Source organism: Lynx canadensis, chromosome D2 (genome assembly GCF_007474595.2).
Source record: "Lynx canadensis isolate LIC74 chromosome D2, mLynCan4.pri.v2, whole genome shotgun sequence".
Classification (NCBI taxonomy): domain Eukaryota; kingdom Metazoa; phylum Chordata; class Mammalia; order Carnivora; family Felidae; genus Lynx; species Lynx canadensis.
In genome coordinates, this window is record NC_044313.2 from 2303429 (window position 1) to 2324621 (window position 21193).

Below are 21193 nucleotides of genomic sequence, written 5' to 3' on the forward strand. Positions count from 1 at the left end.
GGTGCGGCCCCTCACCCAGCTTCCTGCAAAGTCACTGGAAACACACTTTCTGCTCCAGATGCCGGAGCGAGGCCCAAACCCACGTGGACGGAGCTCACTACGGCGACAGAGGACAGAGAACTAAAAGAAAGTGAAATGAAAGGAGAGAAGAGGTCTCGATTGGCTTGCACATAATGTCAGTTTCTACCTTATGTTTATTCTCATCCCTGATGTCAACAAACACACTGGAATGGCAATTTTCAAGAGGAAAAGCAGAACACGTCCCTTTGTACAAGTGTCAAGACAGGGCAAAGCTCCCCAAATCCGGAAGCAGGGAAGGAGCTGCTGTCTGGGCAAGAGCAGCGTCCACCGCGTGTGGGCTCCCGGCGAGGCCAACGGTCCAGGGAGGATGTGTCTGTGGGCCCGACACTCTGCCAGAGAGCCTCCGCGTCCCCACAGCTCCATCCGGCAGTTGCGGGAATTAGCCCATTTTCGGGAGGACAGAGGCAGAGAGGCTGCCTGAGGCATCTAAACTCATGCAGACTTGGGGCGCCCGGGTGGCTCAGTCAGTTGAGTGCCCAACTTCGGCTCAGGTCACGATCCCACTGCTTGTGAGTTTGAGCCCCGCGTCGGGCTCTGTGCGGACAGCGCAGAGCCCGCTTGGATCCTCTGTCCCCCTCTCTCTGCCCTTGCCCTGCTTGCACTCTCTCTCTCTCTCAAAATAAATAAAACATAATAATAATAATAAATATAATGCAAATAATAAATAAATAACAATAAACCCATGCAGATCTCACCGGGAGGCCCTGCTCAGTCACAGGGGCCACCCCTTTGTCCCAGCGCAGGATGGGAGAAAGCCGCTAGCCGCTATAGGGCTGTCCGGATTCAGTTGGAAATTCCTGCTGGCGAGTGGCTAAAACACATGTGTGTGTGGTCAGAGCTTCAGCGGTGTTTCCAAGGGAGGGGCGTAGCTTGAACACACTCCCCGGCCTTAAAGCCAAGCAGTGACACAGCCACTGGTCCACCGCTAGCCCTGCCCTCAGAAGCTCACTCCCGGCTGGCTCTTCCCACCTGCCCATTTCCTTCACAGCATCCTGGTTGCGTCCGGCTCCCCGGGCATCAGCAGCCCTGACAGTCAGCTCTGCCAACACATCCCAAAGGAAACGCCTTTTTAAGGCGTCCTTACATTTCGTCTGCTTTGCTCGATCTTTAATCAGAACTTTTTTGTTGCTGGGATGGTGTATGTGATTCCCCCAAAAAAAGGCAAAAACTCTTCGCCCGACTCCCTTAGAAAGCACTCCTTCCCTCCCTTCCCCTCCCTGCTCTCCTCTTCCCGCCCTCTCTTCCCCTCCCCTCCTTCTCTCCTCCTCCTCTTTCCTCCCCTCCCTTCACCCCCCTTGCCCTCTCAGCATGGCTCTGTCCCAGTAACCGCTCGGGTGGATTTCCTGTAGATCCACCTTTCTCTGGCTCCCTTTTCCTAGAAAGTGCCTCCTTTAGGAGGCCAGGCAGGTGTGACGCAAGCAGACATATCTGATGCAGACTGCCTACCAGGCAACAGACAGCTTTGTCCACACGTCCCCTAAATCCCAGAGTATTTTCTTCCATGTGTTAGAGGCGGGCAGTCTCACCCTGTTCAGACTGTGGAATTTGACGCATGCGCTGACTTTTTTAAAAAACAACTTTATTGAGGCATAAACAACACACCATAAAATTCAAGCATTTTAAGCAGACACTTCAATAATTTTTAGCAAATTTTGCCACGTTGTGCAAACATCATCACGATCCAGTTTTAGAACGTCTCCATCACCCCAGCAAGAGCCCTCATGCACATTTATAGCTAATCCCCGTTCCGGCCCCCAGCCCCAGGCAACCAGCGACCTACTTGTGGCTCTACAGATATGCCTTTACTGGACGTTTCACATCAAGGAGATCATATAGTATGTCGTCTCTCACTGGGTGTAATATTAACAAGATTCACCCATGTTATAGCGTGTGTGTGTGTGTGTGAGAGAGAGAGAGAGAGAGAGAGCATTCTCCTCTGTATGCACACTCTGACTTCTCATCTGGTTCCCTGCTGGTTGGGGACATCTGTCCAGTAGACATCAGATATGAATCCATACCTCAAGGGTAGTGAATTGAGTATCAGTCCTTGCCATCTGGTAAACCGTGGCTTACAGGGTTATTGCCTCAAAGCCTTATTCTTACATCTCTGTCATCTTCAGTATGACGCGCTCCCTTCTCCAGCTAGTTCAGCCCCTCTGCACACACAAACATGGATTGTGAACGGACATCAGATCGCTCCTCAAGCTGTTCCAAGTTGATGGTAATGGCGATGCTTCCCACTAAGAACCCAGCACTCAATGGTTTCCTGCCTCCACTGCTCTCCGGAGAGCCAACCACATGCGGTGGCGGGGCGGGGGGGGGCCCTTGGCCCGGTGATGTCAAACACCACCACCTCAAGCAGAGTGAGGGAAGAGGGACGACAAGTCCAAAGATAGCGTATCTGTATTTGCATGGGGTACCTGTGGGGTACCATGCACAGACACATGTGTCTGATGAGAAAGGAGCCAGCAGTCCGTGTTGAATAAAGCGAGGACAATTATTAGAAATAAATCTCAGTCCACTGCAACAATGGTCCCTGGGAAACTGCTGCACCCACATGGAAAGGAATAGAAAGTTCTGAGGTAGGCGGGCAGCCCAGGGATCGATTCACAGTGTTGGCTTCTCCAGAGTTAGCTCACCAGCCTCAGCCTGTTTCTAGAGAGACGATGGTCACAATGACCACGAGCCCGTGTCCTCAAGGGCAAAGAGGGCAAGGCACAGCCATGGGCTCACGAGAGCCCACATGACACCCACGGGGCAGGAGGACATTCAAACAGGGAGGCTGACAGGTCTTGTGCGCTTCTGGTCACCCATCAGTGCTTGGTTCCACTTGTCCCCGCTGCCCAGGAGGTTAGGAAGTTTCTGGAACAGCATGCCTGGGCTGCGGAGACTGTGGGGCAGGGGAGAGCATGCCCTGGCTGCTGGACCCTTGGGGCATTCTCCCACCATGCTCTGCTTCCCCCAGTGCACTTTTCTGCACCCGTGGAGGCTCTGTGGACATTAGGCCTGCTCCAGCAACGGGCGGTTTTGGAGGAAAAGCAGCCCCTGAGCCTGAGGACTTGGAGGGGAGCCAGAGGACAGAACAAGGAGATTCTGAGGGTCCAGGGCACAAAGTGTGGGTGGCATCCCAGAATCCTGCCCATGGAGGGATGACCGGAAGTGGCCAGGAGTCAGTTCAGAAGACCTGATGGTGGGGCAGGTTCAATCCTGCCATACGCACAGCCCAGGCTGCCCACAGGGACGCTTCACGGAGAACGCTGTGCAGAGGTGGGGGAAGAAGGGACACACGTCAGAATTAACTCTGGAGAGGAAGCATCCAGTCCAGGTCACTGAGACGCAGGAATGCCGGCCCCTTCCTTTCCCTGGAGGCACGTGACTGGCTCTCTCTGGGAGCCCATCCCTCCTCGGTCAGCGTGAGTCACACGGCTGGCCCCTCGCCGTGTGCGCAGCTCTCAGACAGGACTCGTTGACACAGGGGAATTTGGGGGATAAAGCTGTTCTGTGGTGGATACACGACTTTGTACATTCGTCGAACACAGAGCCTGCGCAGCCGGGAGAGTGAATCTTAATATAAACTACAGACTCCGGTGAATAATAGGGTGTTGGTATGGTTATCAATCGTGACAAATGTGCACGATATTAACAACAGGGGAAACTGCGCGGGAGTGGGGTGGGTCCATGGAACTCTGTGTCCTATCTGCTCAATTACTCTGTAAATCTAAAACCATACCAAAATAATTAAGACTCACTTATAAAAAAATTAGTATTTTTAAAATGCCTCTTCCATTGCCTGCTGGAGGGAGATCTCCTTCCAGCCTGGATTCCGGGGTCCAGAGAGAAGGAGCAGGTGTAGGGAGTTTCCGACATTTTCCCAGCGCTCCTTCTCGACGTGCAGGCACTTTGAAATTATTGTCTCTTTCTGCTTCCTTGTAGCCACGGGTGGATGGGTTACTTAGACAGTAAAACAGAAACACCCACGCAGGGTTCAAATTATAACCGCTCCGGGGTAGACAAGCCGCTGTTTCTGAACAAACCCAAGTGCAGGTGGTACATCTTCTAATTGGTCTGACCCTGACGGCAAGTCAAGTGCTACCTGAGAAGAAACTGTGTCTTAGGGCACCCTGAATGTCTTTTCCGGAAGACTAAGGCACAAACTCCTGGTGCTTTTCAGCATTACCATGCTGGCCACAAATAGGGTCTGTTATACCATTAGAGGGCATCCCCGCTGATCCGATCGCTGTTACCTTGCGGACAGAGCCGGTGATTAGCCAGAGTAAACACAACGGAAGATACTGACACTGCAGTTGAGGGGCAGAGCCTCACGCCCAGTTGTATGTGTGCTTTGGGTGGGGGGAGGCACAGCTGCCATCTCCTGCCACCCGCTCCCCACCCGCTCCCCACCCCTTCCCACCCTCCTCCCATCCCCATCCATCCCATCCTCTCCACCCCCAGCCCCTCCCCCTCCTAGCCCCCACCCCACGCTTTTCCACCCCATCCTCTCCCATCCCATCCCCTCTCTGCCCATCCCCATCCCTCTCCCATCCCACCTGCTCCCCACCCCTTCCCACTCTCCTCCCATCCCCGTCCATCCCATCCTCTCCACCCCCAGCCCCTCCCCCTCCTAGCCCCCTCCCCACCCTTTTCCACCCCACCCTCTCCCATCCCATCCGCTCTCTGCCCATCCCCATCCCTCTCCCATCCCACCCGCTCCCCACCCCTTCCCACTCTCCTCCCATCCCCGTCCATCCCATCCTCTCCACCCCCAGCCCCTCCCCCTCCTAGCCCCCTCCCCACCCTTTTCCACCCCACCCTCTCCCATCCCATCCGCTCTCTGCCCATCCCCATCCCTCTCCCATCCCACCCGCTCCCCACCCCTTCCCACTCTCCTCCCATCCCCGTCCATCCCATCCTCTCCACCCCCAGTCCCTCCCCCTCCTAGCCCCCTCCCCACGCTTTTCCACCCCATCCTCTCCCATCCCATCCCCTCTCTGCCCATCCCCATCCCTCTCCCATCCCACCCGCTCCCCACCCCTTCCCACTCTCCTCCCATCCCCGTCCATCCCATCCTCTCCACCCCCAGCCCCTCCCCCTCCTAGCCCCCTCCCCACCCTTTTCCACCCCACCCTCTCCCATCCCATCCCCTCTCTGCCCATCCCCATCCCTCTCCCATCCACCGGCTCCCCACCCCTTCCCATCCCCCTCCCATCCTATGCTCATCCTTAGGGCCTCCTTACACGCTCCTGATGCTGCAGTGGAGAATAATTGCATAAGGAATGCCACCATTTCCAGCTCCCTTCTGCGCGTAATCTGGCTTGCTCCTCAAATATCTCAGGGACGGCTCCCGTCATTATCTCCATAAGACAGATAAGGAAACGTGGCTTGGAAAGTCACCTGCCCGAGGCTTCAGAGAGGAGGAGGCAAGATGGGCCCGGGCTCACCCCGTCTGGCTCAGAGCTGACCCTCCTCCCTCCTTCCTGCACCCCTGGATCCCTCGCTGCCAGGTTCTCTGCCTGCATCGGCACAGGACGCCCTGGGTGCTGTGCGGTCCTACCACGTTCGCTTACCCAAGAAAGGGGACTGCAGGGCATGACCCTGCCTGTCTCTCCTTGACCTGGGGGCTCCGGAGGAAAATAAATGAAAGGGGTTGGCAGTTTGCCCTGACCGTCCCCCAGCCCCAACCGCACCTGTGCAGATGCTGCTTCCTCTGCTCCGCCTGTGACACAAGGGCAGGCCGAGCCACAGAGAGCAGCTGAGTGTCCCCCGGGGCACTCGTCTTCCAAGTTGCGGGAAGAGTAGAGTCAAGTTCAGATCTCACTTCTACTTCTTGCTGATCGAGGGTATTAACACTTCAGTCACCGCCTGCCCCCAGGAAAGTCTCCTCAGCGCTGGGGGCTCTGTCCTGTCCACGTGCCCTGAAGGGCCCCCTGATGGCCCCGAGGCCCCCTGCGATGACAGAATACTCCTCACTATCTCTGTGCGGCTCAGTGCTCTGGGCGTGGCACCCTGAGTGGAAGGTCTCTGTTCCCAAACCCCTCGGTGACTCTCCACCACACTCCTTTCCCTCTCCTGGCTGGCCGGAAAGATTACCATGGCAACCTTGGAACCGGTGTGTGTTTCGGGAGGCAGGGCCACGATGGCCTGGTCCCTGAGCGAAGCATGGCCCAGCGCCGCCCAGCCAGCCCGTCTGCCCACTGCCCCTGGGTGACTCAGAAGCCAGCTTCTCGGGAGCCCGAGCCATCTCATACTTTGGAGACTCTTGGCTCTGGGGCTTGCCGACCTCCATGGTACAGAGTGCTCCACCGTGTTTCTGGAAACAGGCATGAATTCAAGCCAACGGGGCAGAACAGAGCCTGCGACACAGCTGTCCTTCCCTCCCTCCCACACCCACCCCCGGCTCCTGCTCTCCCTGCTGCCCTGTTCATGGCTGTATCTAAGCTTGGGTTCCCTGGGGACAATGACGGGTGCTGCTGGGCCAAGATCAATGCGTGGGAGGGCTTGGAGCAGGAGAGATCAAAGTCTCCCTGAAGGAAGTACACGCACTGCTTTCTAGGGATGAGAGGAGGGGGCTGGGAGGCTTCTGACTTGAGGATACTCACATGTCAGGTGGGGGAGGGGCAGGGCTCAAAGTAGAACTGGGTCCGTGGAGGCCCTGGAAAAGGGCCACCAGGGGACGGATGCCCACGGCCCTGCCCAAGCCCGGTCCTGAAGCAAAAGCACCGTGGGGCCCTGCCGGCCACGGCCAGGACCACACCTGCAATGTGTGGGGATGTGATTCGAGAGGGGACGGTTTGCACAATGCTCTGGGTTGCCCAAGACTCGTGGGAAACAGCACGCTCTTCAAAAAACGAAGACGCCTTCTCCAAACGACTGACCCACCCATCGGTCAGGCAGAACCAGGAGCTCAAAGCGACTGTCCTGACCTGGAAGTCAGGTGCACCTTACCTGCACAGGTGAGAGTGTGGTGCCATAGGCACCCCTGCCGTCTGCCTCCGGGGCGCCCCCGCCATCCAGGAGACCTGAGGAGGAAAGAGGGGAGAGAGGGAGAGGTAAAGAAGGAGGGACAGAGGGAGAGAGGGGACACAGGTGGGAATGGCCGTGCGGATTGGCCGATACAGCAGCAATGGCTCCCGCTCAGGGCTCAGAGGCGGAGCATCACCCTCTGCCTCAGCTCCGCTGAACTCGGGACCGACAGCCAGCAACTCACAACTTCTCCGTGCCTCAGGTTAGGAAAAGTCACAGGACACCCAGACCACGCCGAACGCCCCGGTGTCTCTGTGCAGCAATTAAACCATCCCACAGCACTAGCTTCAATGCTGAGGAGGAACCAAGAAACAGCCTTTTGTTTTGACATCATTTTCAAGCGTTCGTAGTTACCAAAAAGAAAGCCACAACCAACCATGACCTACACGGCAAGCAGCCCAGGCGGATAACAAAGTTGTGCAAGTGTCACGGTAATAAGGCCGTCCCTGCAGGCGGGCGAGGGGCACGGGGTGGGCAGACGGCAGCTGGGGTGCCCATGGAGGGCGGAGCCCGTTTGTATTTTCTCTATCTTGGGGAAAAGTGTGATTTTTTTTTTTAACACTGCTATAAACATAAGAAAACAAAACCGCCTGCTGTTTTAAACCTCTGTAGCAGATCACTCATGCTTCCCTGGATCAGACTTGAGGGAAAAGTGACTCCCGGCCACCCACATGAGCCCTGGCTGTGTCCACTACTGATCGGCTGTGCCTCGTTCCCCTGCAAAACTCAGGGGACACCTGGGCTGTCGGGTGGGGGGGGAGGAGGGTGGGCCGACCCGTGACCCTGATTCCGCCTCAAGTCAGAAGGCCATGGGGGCCAGAAGATGCTCCTCAGGGAGACTGCCTGGCCTCCCTCTCCAGGGTGACCCCGGGCCCCCTGCCGCTCCCTCCGGTCACTGGGCCACCAGGGAAGTGTCCTGGCTCGTGTAAACCATGCTTCTCTCGGCCTGTATGAGCGCTCACAGCCGAGGTCTGATCAGGAAAGTCGAGTCACATCACGTGATGTTCTCCAGGTGCAGACAGGCTCACATGGCCATGGGGGGGGGGGGGGGGGCCGGGCGGAGGAGTATATGTCGGGGAAGCACCCACCAGATCTCACCTGAGAACCGTTGTCCCCAAGTCCCCAGGCCCAGCCGTCGCCAGATCCAGCTGGCGCCCCGCAGAGCACCCCCAGGAACCTCTCGGGACCTCGTCTGCCGCTGCCCTCCACCAGCTGTGCGCGCACCTGCTGCCACGGTGAGGAAACACGGGCAGCTCCTCCCGGCCCTGCGGGAACGGCCCTCCCTGGCGGGCTGTCACCAGGACCACTGGGGGAAGGGGGTCCCGGGAAGTGCAGCTTCGGGGGCCACCGAAAGGAGTAGGGCTGGCCCTGCCAGGGGGACGGTGGACAGAGAAGCATGTGGTAGTTCCTGAGCACGTGTGACGCTTGAACCTGAGACAGAACCGAATTAAACTTGCCCAGGAAGGGACAGGGAAGCACAGAGATCGTGGCCTCTAACCACACCCCCCACCCAGGATAACGTATCTCCTTGTCTCAAAAGTTCATTTTTCCCCCACTAGGTGGGTTTCGTTCACACTTCTTCAGAACCTGATTAAGACAAGAAGGTTGTAAAGACGTCTGGAGGGAGGGGGCTTCTCCAAGCAACAACCTCCCATGATGGTTAAAAATGGCCGGTCTCGGGGCGCCTGGGTGGCTCAGTCGGTTAAGCCTCCGACTTCGGCTCAGGTCATGATCTCACGGCTCGTGAGTTCGAGTCCCGCGTCGGGTTCTGTGCTGACAGCTCAGAGCCTGGAGCCTGTTTCAGATTCTGTGTCTCCCTCTCTCTCTCTGACCCTCCCCTGTTCATCCTCTGTCTCTCTCTGTCTCGAAAGTAAATAAACATTAAAAAAAAAAAAAAATTTAAAAATGGCCGGTCTCTAGAAACACAAAAACACAAGTGGAAAACATAATGAAAAGTGCACTACTTTATAAGAGACATGAAGCACTTAAAATTCAGTACATATTTCATCAGGGCCTTTATCCTAAGGACACAGGATGAATGGGCCGTGTGGCGCAGGGAGAGCTCGCGGCCCACTCACCCCGCTGCATCTCATTAGCAGGAAGAGGGGCCCCTGGGGCGGACTGATGAGTCCCTGGGCCCCCAGAGAGGCGGGCCCGATGCCCTGAAACAGTTTTGCCGAGAAAGCCGATTTTACTCGGAGGTGGCCAGACCAGCTTCCATCCCCTTCCGGCCCTGACCGTGCACAGTGCTGTTTCTGACCTTTCAAAGACTTCTCCCTCTGGGGTAAAAACAACATCCCGGGAGGCCTGCGTTCGTGGCCTTGTCCAGAATCCGTTAATGGACGATGCCCCTGTGGGAACAGCGTTCGTGCTCCGTTTGGAGCACGATCGATCCCGACATGCATACGTGTGCGACCTGGGAACGCACACGCGTGAAGGCTTCTCGTGTGTCCCCGTGTGCGGCCCGGGTGCTTCCCCAGCCTGGCTGCCACGGCGCCCTCAGCCACTAGGGGTGCTGAATCACACACCCTGCGACACGCCAGCTCTGCAGGCGGATGGACTGTTGTGCCTGCTGTCGGGGGGCCTCACGGTTTCCTGAGAATGGACAAAGACACACGGGAAGGCAGGAGAGGACCCTTGCAAACAACGGAGCCCTGAGGGCCCACAGGCAAGGTTCTCAGTGAGGCAGACTTGGAGATGAGCTGCCCAGGGGCTGGGACAGTGTGATCAGTAGGCAGCCCAGCAGGTCTCCAAATGCCCAAGGCCTGCCTCGGCCCCCTTGACCCGGTCATGTCCTTAGCCGTGGCCACGCTGAGTAATTACTGATGAGTAACTGAGGATGGGGTGTAAAAACCAAGCCATTCGTGCCTGAACGAGACCCAAGGGGTCTCCCGAGGGCCTTCCCAGTAAGCGCCCTGCACAGTGACCGTCTCAGAGTCATCTGCCCCGAAAGCGCAACTAGTGACACCTGCTCAGCCCCACCCTCCCTCTCTTCCTGTTTTTCCGCACCGGCTCAGCTCCCCTATTTCCCTGCCTTGCTATAAAGCACGGGGTTTCGCTTCAGCTGTCCCCTGGAGGCCCTCGTCCCCCTGCCGGCCCCACATTGTTCCCCTGAATCCCTGTCTGCTGTGGCGCCTGTGGCCCTGTGTTACTCCTCCTCATTCTCTCTGGACATTGGTGACCACCTCGTTGACATAAAATGCCCCCAGCCTTGCCATGGCCCCCACGCTGGGGCTCTTTGTTCCCGATCTGCTGCCCTGTGTCCCCGGTAGTCTCTGCTTCCTCTCTCACCCCCTTGGTGGGCAGGGGCCCTTTGACTCAGTCCTACTCTGCAGGATGTCCTCCAAGGCCTCACTCATCACATGCTGTGACGACTGAGCTTGTCCCCTTAACCCTGGCACCTGCCACAGACCAAGCATGGCACACATATAAGGGTATCCATTCTGAAACATACAAATCTCTGAAGTCTATGCTTAAAAACATGTCAGAAACAAGAGACCTTTTAACTTTAAGACACTGATCTCTGCTGATGACATTTTTAGACGCCAGGATACTTTGGAGACGAAGAGACGCTTGGATGGGGACCATCCCTTTGGCATCACCTAGTCTGGCAGGAACACGGTCTGACCCTGATACATTTGTTTGCCATTAAAACAAAGTCCCAGATATGGTGACCTTAAGGCCGCCTATTTTTAGCCCCGAAGGCATCCTAAAAATTTGCAGTCTGTACTTTGAGTTCTGCTTCACCTACAGTATTCAAGATGCGTCACATCAGACACATCTGAGCCTCTTAACAACAGGGCCCATCTATCTGATGGAGGGTGAGCATAAGGCATTAAGAGATGCCAGGGGAAAAGGTCCTTAGAAATCATCTCGAGTAGGTGATGTGACACCGGTGGAGTGGAACTCACGATGACACCCTGATGTACGCATCAGAGCATAGGCTTCTACTCCACTGAGCCAGGTAATCAGATCAGCACTGACGACAATATCACATCGTACATTCAAAGCCGACGGTGATCTGGGGAAGCAGAACAATCCAATCGTTGATAAACGGCCATGATTACGTCTATCGATGTCTTCCAGGAAACTTTATCTGACATGATTGCTTTTAAATATGAAACTGAACAAAGAATCCGTTTCCACCAGAAGTGGAAAGTTTGAGTTCCACGCTAGATAACAACACCCTTTTATAGGAACAAAGTCATCTCTGTAAAGAAAAGTGGGGATAATTCTCCTGAGCAGTCATCAGGAGAAGAAGCCATTAAGTGTTATTGAAACTTAGGGTATCCCCTCTAGCAACAAGTCATTAGTCTGACGAATGTCAAGTGCTAATCTAGAACTAATGGGATTTAATTTTATGAATTGTTTTCATAAATATTAGAAAACATCTTGAGAGAGGCACACTGTATTATACATCTGTGTACATGATGAATGCATGCAAATGACCGGGCCCAGCTCCTGAATAATTCATCACCATCATTTTATTTACATAGGAAAATGATACTTGATTTGTTTGGCAGATTTTAAGCTACAGTTTCTGCCGGTAAACTGAGCCCCTAGTGTGCAGGCAAAGGCACAGAGCAGTGGGAGGTACTCGGGAGAGGAGGCGGCAGCCTTTATCCCCCAAATTCCCTGATTCTTCAGAAAGCAAATGCATGTTTGATCCGGTCTATTTTTAAGAGTCTCGCCTCTGTGATGGTACTTGCATATCTGCTTTCAGAGGAAACATCCCCCCTTTCTGTGCCTCTTTCATCCTGTTTATGAGTGCCCTCTGCTTGTTCTTTTTTTAAAAAGGTTTCTCATCCCCCTATTCCTGTTACCTTGAGAAACCAAACAAGAGGACAGAAAGATGAAGAAATGGGAGGTCGTCCTAGGAGGGCACCTGTGGGCTCCCGGGAGACCGCGGGCTCCCCTCCTATGACTCCTGGCCATTTGAAGAGAATGTGGGGGCAGAGTGGGTGGGGTGCTTTGGCACAGGGTGAGCGGTGCCCTGTAGGGACCGGCGTCTCTGTGGATGCCCACTGCTCAGGTCATTTCCACCAGCTCCCCTCCTTCAGGTGGGCTCTTGGGAAGGGTTTCTCCTGTGGCACGTTCTGTAGCTCTGCTCTCACATCGTCACCGTGCCCAGGGGCTGCTGACTCCCCTGCCAGCACTGGACCCCCAGCTGAGTGAAAGAGTCCAGACAGAACGTGCAGAGAACCCCGGAGACAGGACTCTATGGGAGACAGTCCCCGGAGGGTGGCCATGGCCCGTACATGCTGCTAGACACAGTCACTTCCTTGTCCTTCCTCTGCCCTTTATTCTGTATTCTTGACAGTCTTCCCCCGGCAGAGAACCCACACGTCTGCGGGGGAGGCACTCGGAGGCTGGGGCGCCTGGACCCAGAGGTCTTTCTAGAGCCCCATCTTGTTGACTCCCTTTGCCCATCTCTCCTTCGCAGAACTCAGGTCCCTCGACAACCCCTGTCCAGCTTCTCAGTCCTCTGCGCCACCCCTCGGGCACAGTGTGGGCTGGGGGTGAGGATGTGGCTCTGACCCTCGAAGACGGTGGTCAGGCCCCTCATGCGGGGAGCGCTGTGACCGCGGTGTGTCCTCGGACCCCACCCCTCCTGAGCACCAGGCACCTGAGCCTCTCCGCCCTCCGCCGCTGCACCTGCAGATGAGCCCCTGGGGGATCTCGGCCAGGGCAGCCCCCAACGCAACTGGAAGGGCGGGAACGTGCGCTCCAGGGCCCACGCGGGGCTGGGGGCTTCATGGGCTGCGCCCTGGTGCGCCTCCTGCCCCGGCCCGCCTCCCTTCGCCTGGACGTGTCCCACTGTCACCTGGATCCTCATCCCACAGCCTCGTTACGGGGACCCCTGACCAGGAGTGCAAACGGGAAATTCCCTCTTCCTCTGGGGAGGCCGCCCCTCGCGTGTGGCCTGGGGACCCCGCGGAGGAGGGCATGGCTGGTGATGCGGAGCGCATGCGTGGACCCCCACTCTGCTCGCCTGGAAAAAGCACAGTCGCAGGATAACCTGTGTCATAGGGCGGCTCTGTCGTGAGGCCCGAAAGGAGTTACTCTCTGACGTGCTGAGTGCAGGGCGTGCACTGTTTAATGTTTATTAAACAGAAGTATATACACGCGTGTGTAAACTCTCTTCCCCAGCTTCCAATTTTGACTCATTGGTGCCCGGGAGACCCAGTCTTCATGGAATCCCTGTGCTGTCTCAGCTATCTGTGAGGCTGGGGTCCGCAGGAGGTCCCAGCGGGACCTCGGGAGCTGGCACACGAGGTCCCCTCTCCTTTTGGAGCTCAGCACATTCTGCAGGCCTCAGGTAAGTCTGGGTCAGCTGAGCGGTTCTGTGGCCACGGGGGGCCTGCCGGGCTACCTCTCAAAGCCTCACGTTCTGCTGTGAGTGCTCATAGAGCACGTCCACGTCCTACGAAACCAAAGGGAGGCTGGAGGCTTGCTTTGCCACGAGGGCCACCCCTCAGCCGGACCCTCCAGAAGTGTGGAGGTCACATGATTCATCATAGCATTCCCGGCAAGGTCCGGATGCGGAAATGCCCAAGCAGGTGACATCCCCAATCACAGAGCTGGTGCTTTGCAGCGACCGAGGGCGAGGGACTTTGGCCTGAAACATTTGACTGGAATCCACTGTCAAAGGTCATCATGCCTCCAGCAGGAACGTGGCGGCGGCAGCCAGAAAGCATGTTAGTTTCTTGATAAAACAATTAGGGGAAACAGCTAGACAGCCGATCAGCTCATCAATTAGCCCATCCCACAGCCCAGACACCACATGAGATTGAATAAAACATATTGATCATTTTGTTGTTGATCCACAGGACTGTGGGAAGTAAGCCTGGGGTTTCAGACTCATTAAACCCACCTCATCTCAAACGTTTTCCTTCAGGTTGATCCGAGAAGCATTTTTTTTTTCCTGCTTTTGGCTCCCACTGTTGGAATTTTAGATATTTGCATATTTGTAGGGTATTAATACCATGGATGAGGCTGTCAATTTCTCCCCTTACCTCTTTAACTTCTTTGTGCCAAGATGACTGTGTGGAATCCCTCACTGGACTGCATTTTTATGTCTAGTCCTAATAATACCAGGAAAATATTTAAAAGTTTCACAAGCCAAAAAGAAGTCTTTCCTAGGAGTCATTGTTTTCGAATAGCTCCCGGAAAATAAATCTGTCTCTGAAATGAGACATCAACAAAGCATAATTTTACTTTCAACACATTGACCTGAAATGTTTCATCTCCCAGGGGAGATGTAAATATTTGTGGAGGCTCATTAACCCCTTCTTTTTTCTGAGAAACCTCACACAGACTGGTGGTAGTTCTGGAAGAATACACCGTATTTTACCATGAAATTAATGACAGGATTAAGTCGCATAAAGAAAGGACTAATCCATGAGCATTGTGAGGCCCCCAGAATGGCCTCCACATTTCCTCCGATGTGACCTTAATATACCTTTAATCAACACTTCCTTGAAGCATGAAAGGTAGAATTTCTTGCAGATCCTGGTATGGGCAGTAGTTAATGTCTTACTTTAGACTCAGTCACTCAACCCAACCCTTGTTTGGAGAAGAGTGGATGTGAGTCATTATCAGTTAACACAAGAGCATGAAAAGCAAAGACCATTCGGGCCCCACGTGTGAAACCAGTATGTGCTTCACATGGCGGGCACCCCTCAGGTGCCCTTGGAATTGCTTTAGAACAGCACGCACAGAGGCACCGTGCAGTCTCCGTTCCCTTCCAACCCAAGTGTCCGGCAAGATGGAGTCCTCAGGTCTATGACCCGGTTCTTGCTACAGCTCTCTCCACTTGTGGTTCTCTACCTGCACAGGTACATGCCGTGTCCTCCTTCCCACCTGGGAGAAGGAATTGTTTAAAATAGCCCTGGACAGAAAAGCTCGCCTCCACATCTTGAGATAAAGGCCGTCTGTCTTCAGTCACGCAGCAAATATGTGAGAAGCACACCAATGCTATGAGGGTAAACAGTCTCCGGGAAAAAATAATAATGTGTGTGTGGTGTTGGTCAACGTTTGTTGTGTAAATGTTCCCGGCGCATTCTATCTCCACCAAGCAACACAACATCAGTGGACACGGGGTTGGGGAAAGATGTGTAGAATCCATTCCAATGAGCCAGTACAAGCCCAGCCCAGCCCAGCATTGAAAACACCCGCTCTCGTGTGACACGGCATGAGATGGTGACGCTGCAAAGACACGTGGCTCTGGTCCACGTCCTGGAGGAGCTCACGACGTAGCCGGGAACACAGCACATGTGTGAAAGCCGCTCTTCTCCTGTCTGACAGCATCTAAATTATTTCCGAGAGGAATTCTCCCCTGGATGTTACAGAAAGCCTCTCCAGAGGACGGGGGTCGCTATGCTTTTGACAGAATTGCACGACACAAATAAATAAACTGCAAAATCAGACAGCAAAAATAGCTACAGTAAAGACAATGCCAGGCTGCATCCCAGTAGGTTATCCCACAACTTTCATAATTACCCTTTTTAAAGAATTTAACAGATTTATAAGTTGTGTGAAAAATAAACACTCGAAAACAGCCGTGGTAACTCCGGGACAGAAAAAACAAAAGGGGTGACTCATTCTAACAAAAATTAAGACAGAAATCCATGTCCGGGAATGGTAGACAAGGGTAACAACTCCCCCTCTGAGAACTATAAAAGTTGGGTAGAGAGAGAAAGGAGCCAGGGGGATCCACAGGGACAAGTGACAGAGGTGGTCATAGATAAGGCTTTGACCCTCGGGAAGAAGTTTGAGCTATTTTCCAAAGAGAATTTCCCACTAAGTTGTTCTCATCATCACAGAGAAGAGATGGAAAGGGGCTATTTGGTCTCAACACCATAAGAGGCATTGAACATGAGCCCTCGCACTTAGAAGGAAAGCCCGTGGAGGGTGGTGATAGCAGGGTAGTCTTTTCTGACAGAGAGGTGGATGGAGGAAACCACAGAAATAGGAAAATAGAAACTAAAGGAAAAGTATCTTGAAAAGACTTAAAACACTCCTTGACTCTTAATGAAAATCGCTGCTGCATAGACCACAGGTGGTGAGTCAATAGTCCTCATGCATCTTTTGAGGCCTGGAGCCTTTTGCTTCCCGAGACCTGACTTTATGAAGACTGAGATGGCGGTACGTGCCTGTAGCTCGAGATATTGCCTCTGTCACCGTGGAAGCCTGTCCAACGGAACCCCGCATCCGTCAAGCAGATGGAGCTGATAATCGGCATCCGAGGGAAGGGGTGGCCGCCTGCACTGCAGGATGATTTGTGTAGATTGTCGGATTTTAATGAGGAGTGGAAGTGTTGCACTAAATCACCGGCTCTCATGACCTCCCCAGAAAAGCCATTTGTTCCGTAATTATGTAATACCCATATATCTGTCACAAGAAGGCAGTGAGTTTACTATTTTAAATTAAATTTTATTAGTGCTAGGAACGTGCACTGGCCAAGCTAACCATCCACATGCCATACCTCCATTCTGAGTGGGTATTTCACAGCAAAGAAGCCCTCTTCCAGAAGTAGATGTCTTTTTTTTTTCCTTTGCTTCGCTTTGAATTTAAAATGCAATTGCAACAAAGTGGAGAGAGGCACCATTTCATACAGCTGAATTTTGGACGTGGACGCTCCATGTCACATTTTCCAAGCCCTTTACGCCCCAAGCCGAGCCGCTCCCCTCCCCCACCCGGCGAGATGGGCAGGGTGTTTGCTCATGTTCACACATCATCCTGGAAGACAGCAAGCCTCAGCATGGCCAAGGGCACTTGGGGTCATACCAGACAGGTGATGTGTCCTGACAGGTCTAAAGTTATAGGATATTTGACTGAAGAGCGCATTACTTCCTCCATATGTATTTTACGGTCTTCAAAAATTCATGCTCCCACCAAAGGAAAGACCAGAGTGTCTTTTTCTTTATCAATGCTCTGTGCTCTGTTCAATAAATATCCTCATGTCTCCCAGCCTGCACAACTCTTACCTCACCCAAGACGGGTAGTGTCCCACAGAGATCAGGGATGGGGTGGGGTGTCTGCAGAGCACTGTGTAAGTTGGGATCTGGCCAGGAAAAGTCTAGGCCCTCTAAATAGACAGAATCTGATAGAATTGCTGCGTTGGTAATGGAAAAATGAAAAGATGACCGGGCAAAGCAGAAAATAGCCCCTTAGGAGCCACTCACACCCCAGGGGCTGAAGGGCCAGGGCAGGGTCCAGGCTCCAGGGCCTTCGGGTGGGAACCAGACCATGGAGAGAAGGCGTCCTGGCAACAGCTGGAGGATGGCAAGAGGGATGCCCAGTAGGGGTTGGAGCCACGAAGGAGATTCAGTCTTTGCCAGAAATGCCCCCACAGGCAGAATGAGGGTCGTCTCCACTCTCTTCCAGTGCTTCTGTTACCTATGCCAGCCTACAAGGGACCTTGATGATCTGGCTCTCAGTGCGGAGCAGGGAAGGGAAGGGAAGGGAAGGGAAGGGAAGGGAAGGGAAAAGAAGGGAAGGCAAGGGAAGGCAAGGGAAGGGGAAGGGAAGGGAAGGCAAGGGAAGGGAAGGGAAAGGGAAGGGAAGGGAAGGGAAGGGAAGGGAAGGGAAGGGAAGGTAAAACAAGGGAAGGCAAGGGAAGGCAAGGGAAAGGAAGGCAAGAGAAGGGAAGGGAAGGCGAGGGAAGGGAAGGGAAGGCAAGGGAAGGGAAGGCAAGGGAAGGCAAGGCAACAGAAGGCAAGGGAAGGGAAGGGAGGGCAAGGAAAGGGAGGGCAAGGGAAGGGAAGGAAGGGTGGTGTTCACCTCCACCAGCATCCACACTCTGTGCTGCTGAGATCACTTGTACTCATGAGGCAGCTTCAATTTCCCCACCTCTTGAACCTGGCCTGCACATGTGACTTGCTTTTGCCTGGATATCGAGGCAGAAGGGACAGGACACTAGTCTGAGCCTAGATCTCCAGAGGCCTCAAGGGCTTCCACTGTGGTGTGTGGGCCACGCCCACAAGCAGCACATGTCTGGCCTGGCCCCCTAGACCCAAGGTGATGATGGCTGATGTGTAGTCACGCTTCTCCAGCTCAGCCTAGAGGAGAGCAGAGCCCCCAGCTGACCCACGGATGCATGAGGGAGCCTATTCACAGATGATGAGCAAATCCAACCAGGACCGGCTGCGTCCACCTTAGATCTGCCGACCCCTAGCCAAACCAACAATAAATAGTAAACGGCCATGGCATTAAGCCATGAAGTTTTGGAGTAGTTTGTCACATGGCAAGAGTAAACTGACAACAGGAAGCTGAGACCAGCAGATGGCCATCACTGACACTGGAATGTAAAACCAGATAAAACGAAAGAGGGTCTCTGAGACCAGGTCAAAATCTCACCTGGGTTGCTTCAAAACATCTTGTTCCACCATATTTGCAAACTGCTCTTTAAACCTGATTCATCAAGCCAGGGGATCCAGTCTCCCTGAGGGACAGGACTGTGGTGGCTGAGGCACTAAACCCTGAGGTTTGGGGAGGCCATGAGGCCCAGCTGCCTCGGCTGTACCAGCAAGATGTAAGAGCTACTCAGGCGAGTGACTGGGGCAGAGCTCAGAGTGATGGGTGATGGGTGGGGAATCTGGGGGAGGGCGAGGAGAGCAAAGGCTCTCCAGAGAGAGGAGATGGCAGGGTGGACAGGAGACATGAGTATTTGGGTCACTTTGAATACACGAGCTTGGCCAGAGCACAGGGTGACTGTGTTTAGGAAACCACAGGAGAAAGTTCCACAGGAGCCATGGAAAGATTCCAACCCATGCACTTGGGATTAGGCAAAAGGTATGTAGCATAGCGGTTATGCTTTTCTTTCTTAATTTAACATCTTTATTGAGATATAATTCCCATACCACACGATTTACCCATTTAAGGTGCACGATGCATGGCGTTTGTGTATTCACAGTCACACGGCCATTACCAAAGTCAGCTTTAGAACATGTCTATCACCCCAACAGGAAACTGCATGCCCCTGGGCACTCACCCCAATGATCCCCAACCCCAACCCCAGGTGACCACTCATCTACTTTTTGCCTCTAAAGATTTGCCTATTCTGGACATTTCGCATAAATGGAACCAGACAATAAAAAGCAAGCATTTATTGAGTGCATCTCTGTATACCAGGCACAGCCCTAGCCTCAGAGTATTACCAGGGGTATTACATCATTTAAGAGTATTACTTCATTTAATCCTTACAACAAATCTGTCAAGTGGAGAACCACCATACCCATATACTGGATAAGAAAACTGAGGGACAGAGGGGTAAAGTGGCTTCTCCAAGTCCACGCAGCTAGGAAGTGGTGCAACCTGAATTTGTTCCTGGGCTATTAGTCCTGACAACCCCTAAAATGTCCAGTTTCTTTGTGTATTAGTTATCTATTTTCATGTAACGAGTTATCCCAAGACTTAGTGGTTTAAAACTATATTTACTATCCCAGTCAGGAGTCAGGGGTCTGGGCATGGTGTAGCCGGCTCAAGGTCTCTCATACGGTTGTATTCAAGATGTTGGCTGGGGCTGTGATCTCATCTGAAGGCTAGTCGGCAGGGATGTGCTTTATGCTCACTCCCACGATCGTGGTCAGCACTGAATCCCTCATCATTTCTAGCTGAGGGCCTCAGCCTCTCTGGTTATTGGCCAGAGGCATCCTTGGCTCCTGCCCATGTGGGTCTCTCCACAGGCCTGTTCACAACAGTGAGCAAGCAAGATCACACTAGACCAACTTATAAACTATCCCCTTATAAACTATTCTGGGAGGCAAAGCCCATCACTTTTGCCATATTCTAGGCATTATAAGTGGGTCACTAGATCCAGCCCAAACTCAAGAAGAGCAGATTACACAAGGAAGTAAACCCCAGGAGGAGGGAATCACTGGGCTGAGCCTAGAGGCTGTCACATCATGAATAGCATCTTCACGTCGTGATGAGATGCTCGCCCAATGAGAGCCAGCCACATGGGAGCCAAAACCCACTAAGGCTTAGTCTTAGTAGGCTTATGTGTTTGTACATTGTGCCTAACAGCAGGCTTATGTGTTTGTACATTGTGCAGTCTGAGCCATATACTCCTTGCCTGGGCATTTTAAATTGTTCTGTCTTTCCTACGAGTATATGTATATATTTGCTGAATGTCTATAGTTTCATGGGTCTAAATTAAATATGATATGACTTGGTGCTACTTTAATTACAGATAGAAAGATGGATGGACAGATAGATGGATGATAGATGGATAGATAAATGGATATATAGATCGACAGATGGATGGCTAGAATGGATAGATAGAGGATAGATAGAAAGATAGATAGATGATAGACGAATTGCTGTTAGGAAATAATTCTGGAAGACTAGAGGTGAAGCTCGGCAAGGAAGGTGAAGAAAGAGAAACCAGTTCAGAGAAAATGGCCCAAGTGATGGATAAGAAAGATCTTTGGACAGGACAAGTGGATGGAGGGAAACACTTGAAAGGTGCTTTAGATTTCCAAAGGCTAGAGTTGGTGACAGACCTGTTAAATCCAGAGGGAAGAAGACAGGGCTACGGTCTCTCCCATATGCTTCTCTATTACATCTAGATGATGCTAATCCACTGAGCTGGGTGTCCGGGGTTACTTGTCCCCCTCCCAGGAAACCACCAGGGCTCCCCCAGCAGACCCCTCAGCAGTGTGTGGAGGGCAGAGCCTCGGGGGCCAGCAAACCTACAGGTCCAGGGAGATGTGGGGCCCGGAAGGTCAGGCCCATCCCCTTGCCCAAGAAGGTGTAAAACTGTTCACCTGTGGTAAAATGAAGGACTGAAGTATTTCTTCTTAATACAGGACTCCCTCTTTGCAAAGAGGGGTTTTGAAATATCTGTGATCGTTATTACGTTACGCTTTGAAGTAAGATATTTCAAGGGTTTGGAGCAGGAACTGGGGAATGGAGCGTGGGGGAGACAGCTGGGGAGGGTCTCCGTCGATCGGCCCCACGCATCTGTGCCGCTGCCTGGCCTCTGCTGGCACGTCTCTAACCACCCCGAGGCCCCGCTCCCCGGCCAGCTGCCTCAGCTGTAGGTGCTCATCTGCCACTCAAGATTAAACACGTGTGACGACTGTTT

At 53.4% G+C, this 21193-nt stretch overlaps 1 long non-coding RNA gene across 2 annotated transcripts; it reads right to left on the reverse strand.

Moving 5' to 3' along the window:
* Positions 1-1646: 1646 nt before the first annotated feature.
* On the reverse strand, positions 1647-6782 carry LOC115527683. Of its 2 annotated transcripts, XR_003972989.1 has the most exons (3): positions 5316-6782; positions 3831-4174; positions 1647-3338 (listed from the first exon to the last, which is right to left on the reverse strand). It is a non-coding gene; the product is annotated as an uncharacterized LOC115527683 (long non-coding RNA). The 2 variants fall into 2 exon arrangements; XR_003972988.1 differs by having other exon boundaries at positions 1647-4174.
* Positions 6783-21193: the final 14411 nt, after the last annotated feature.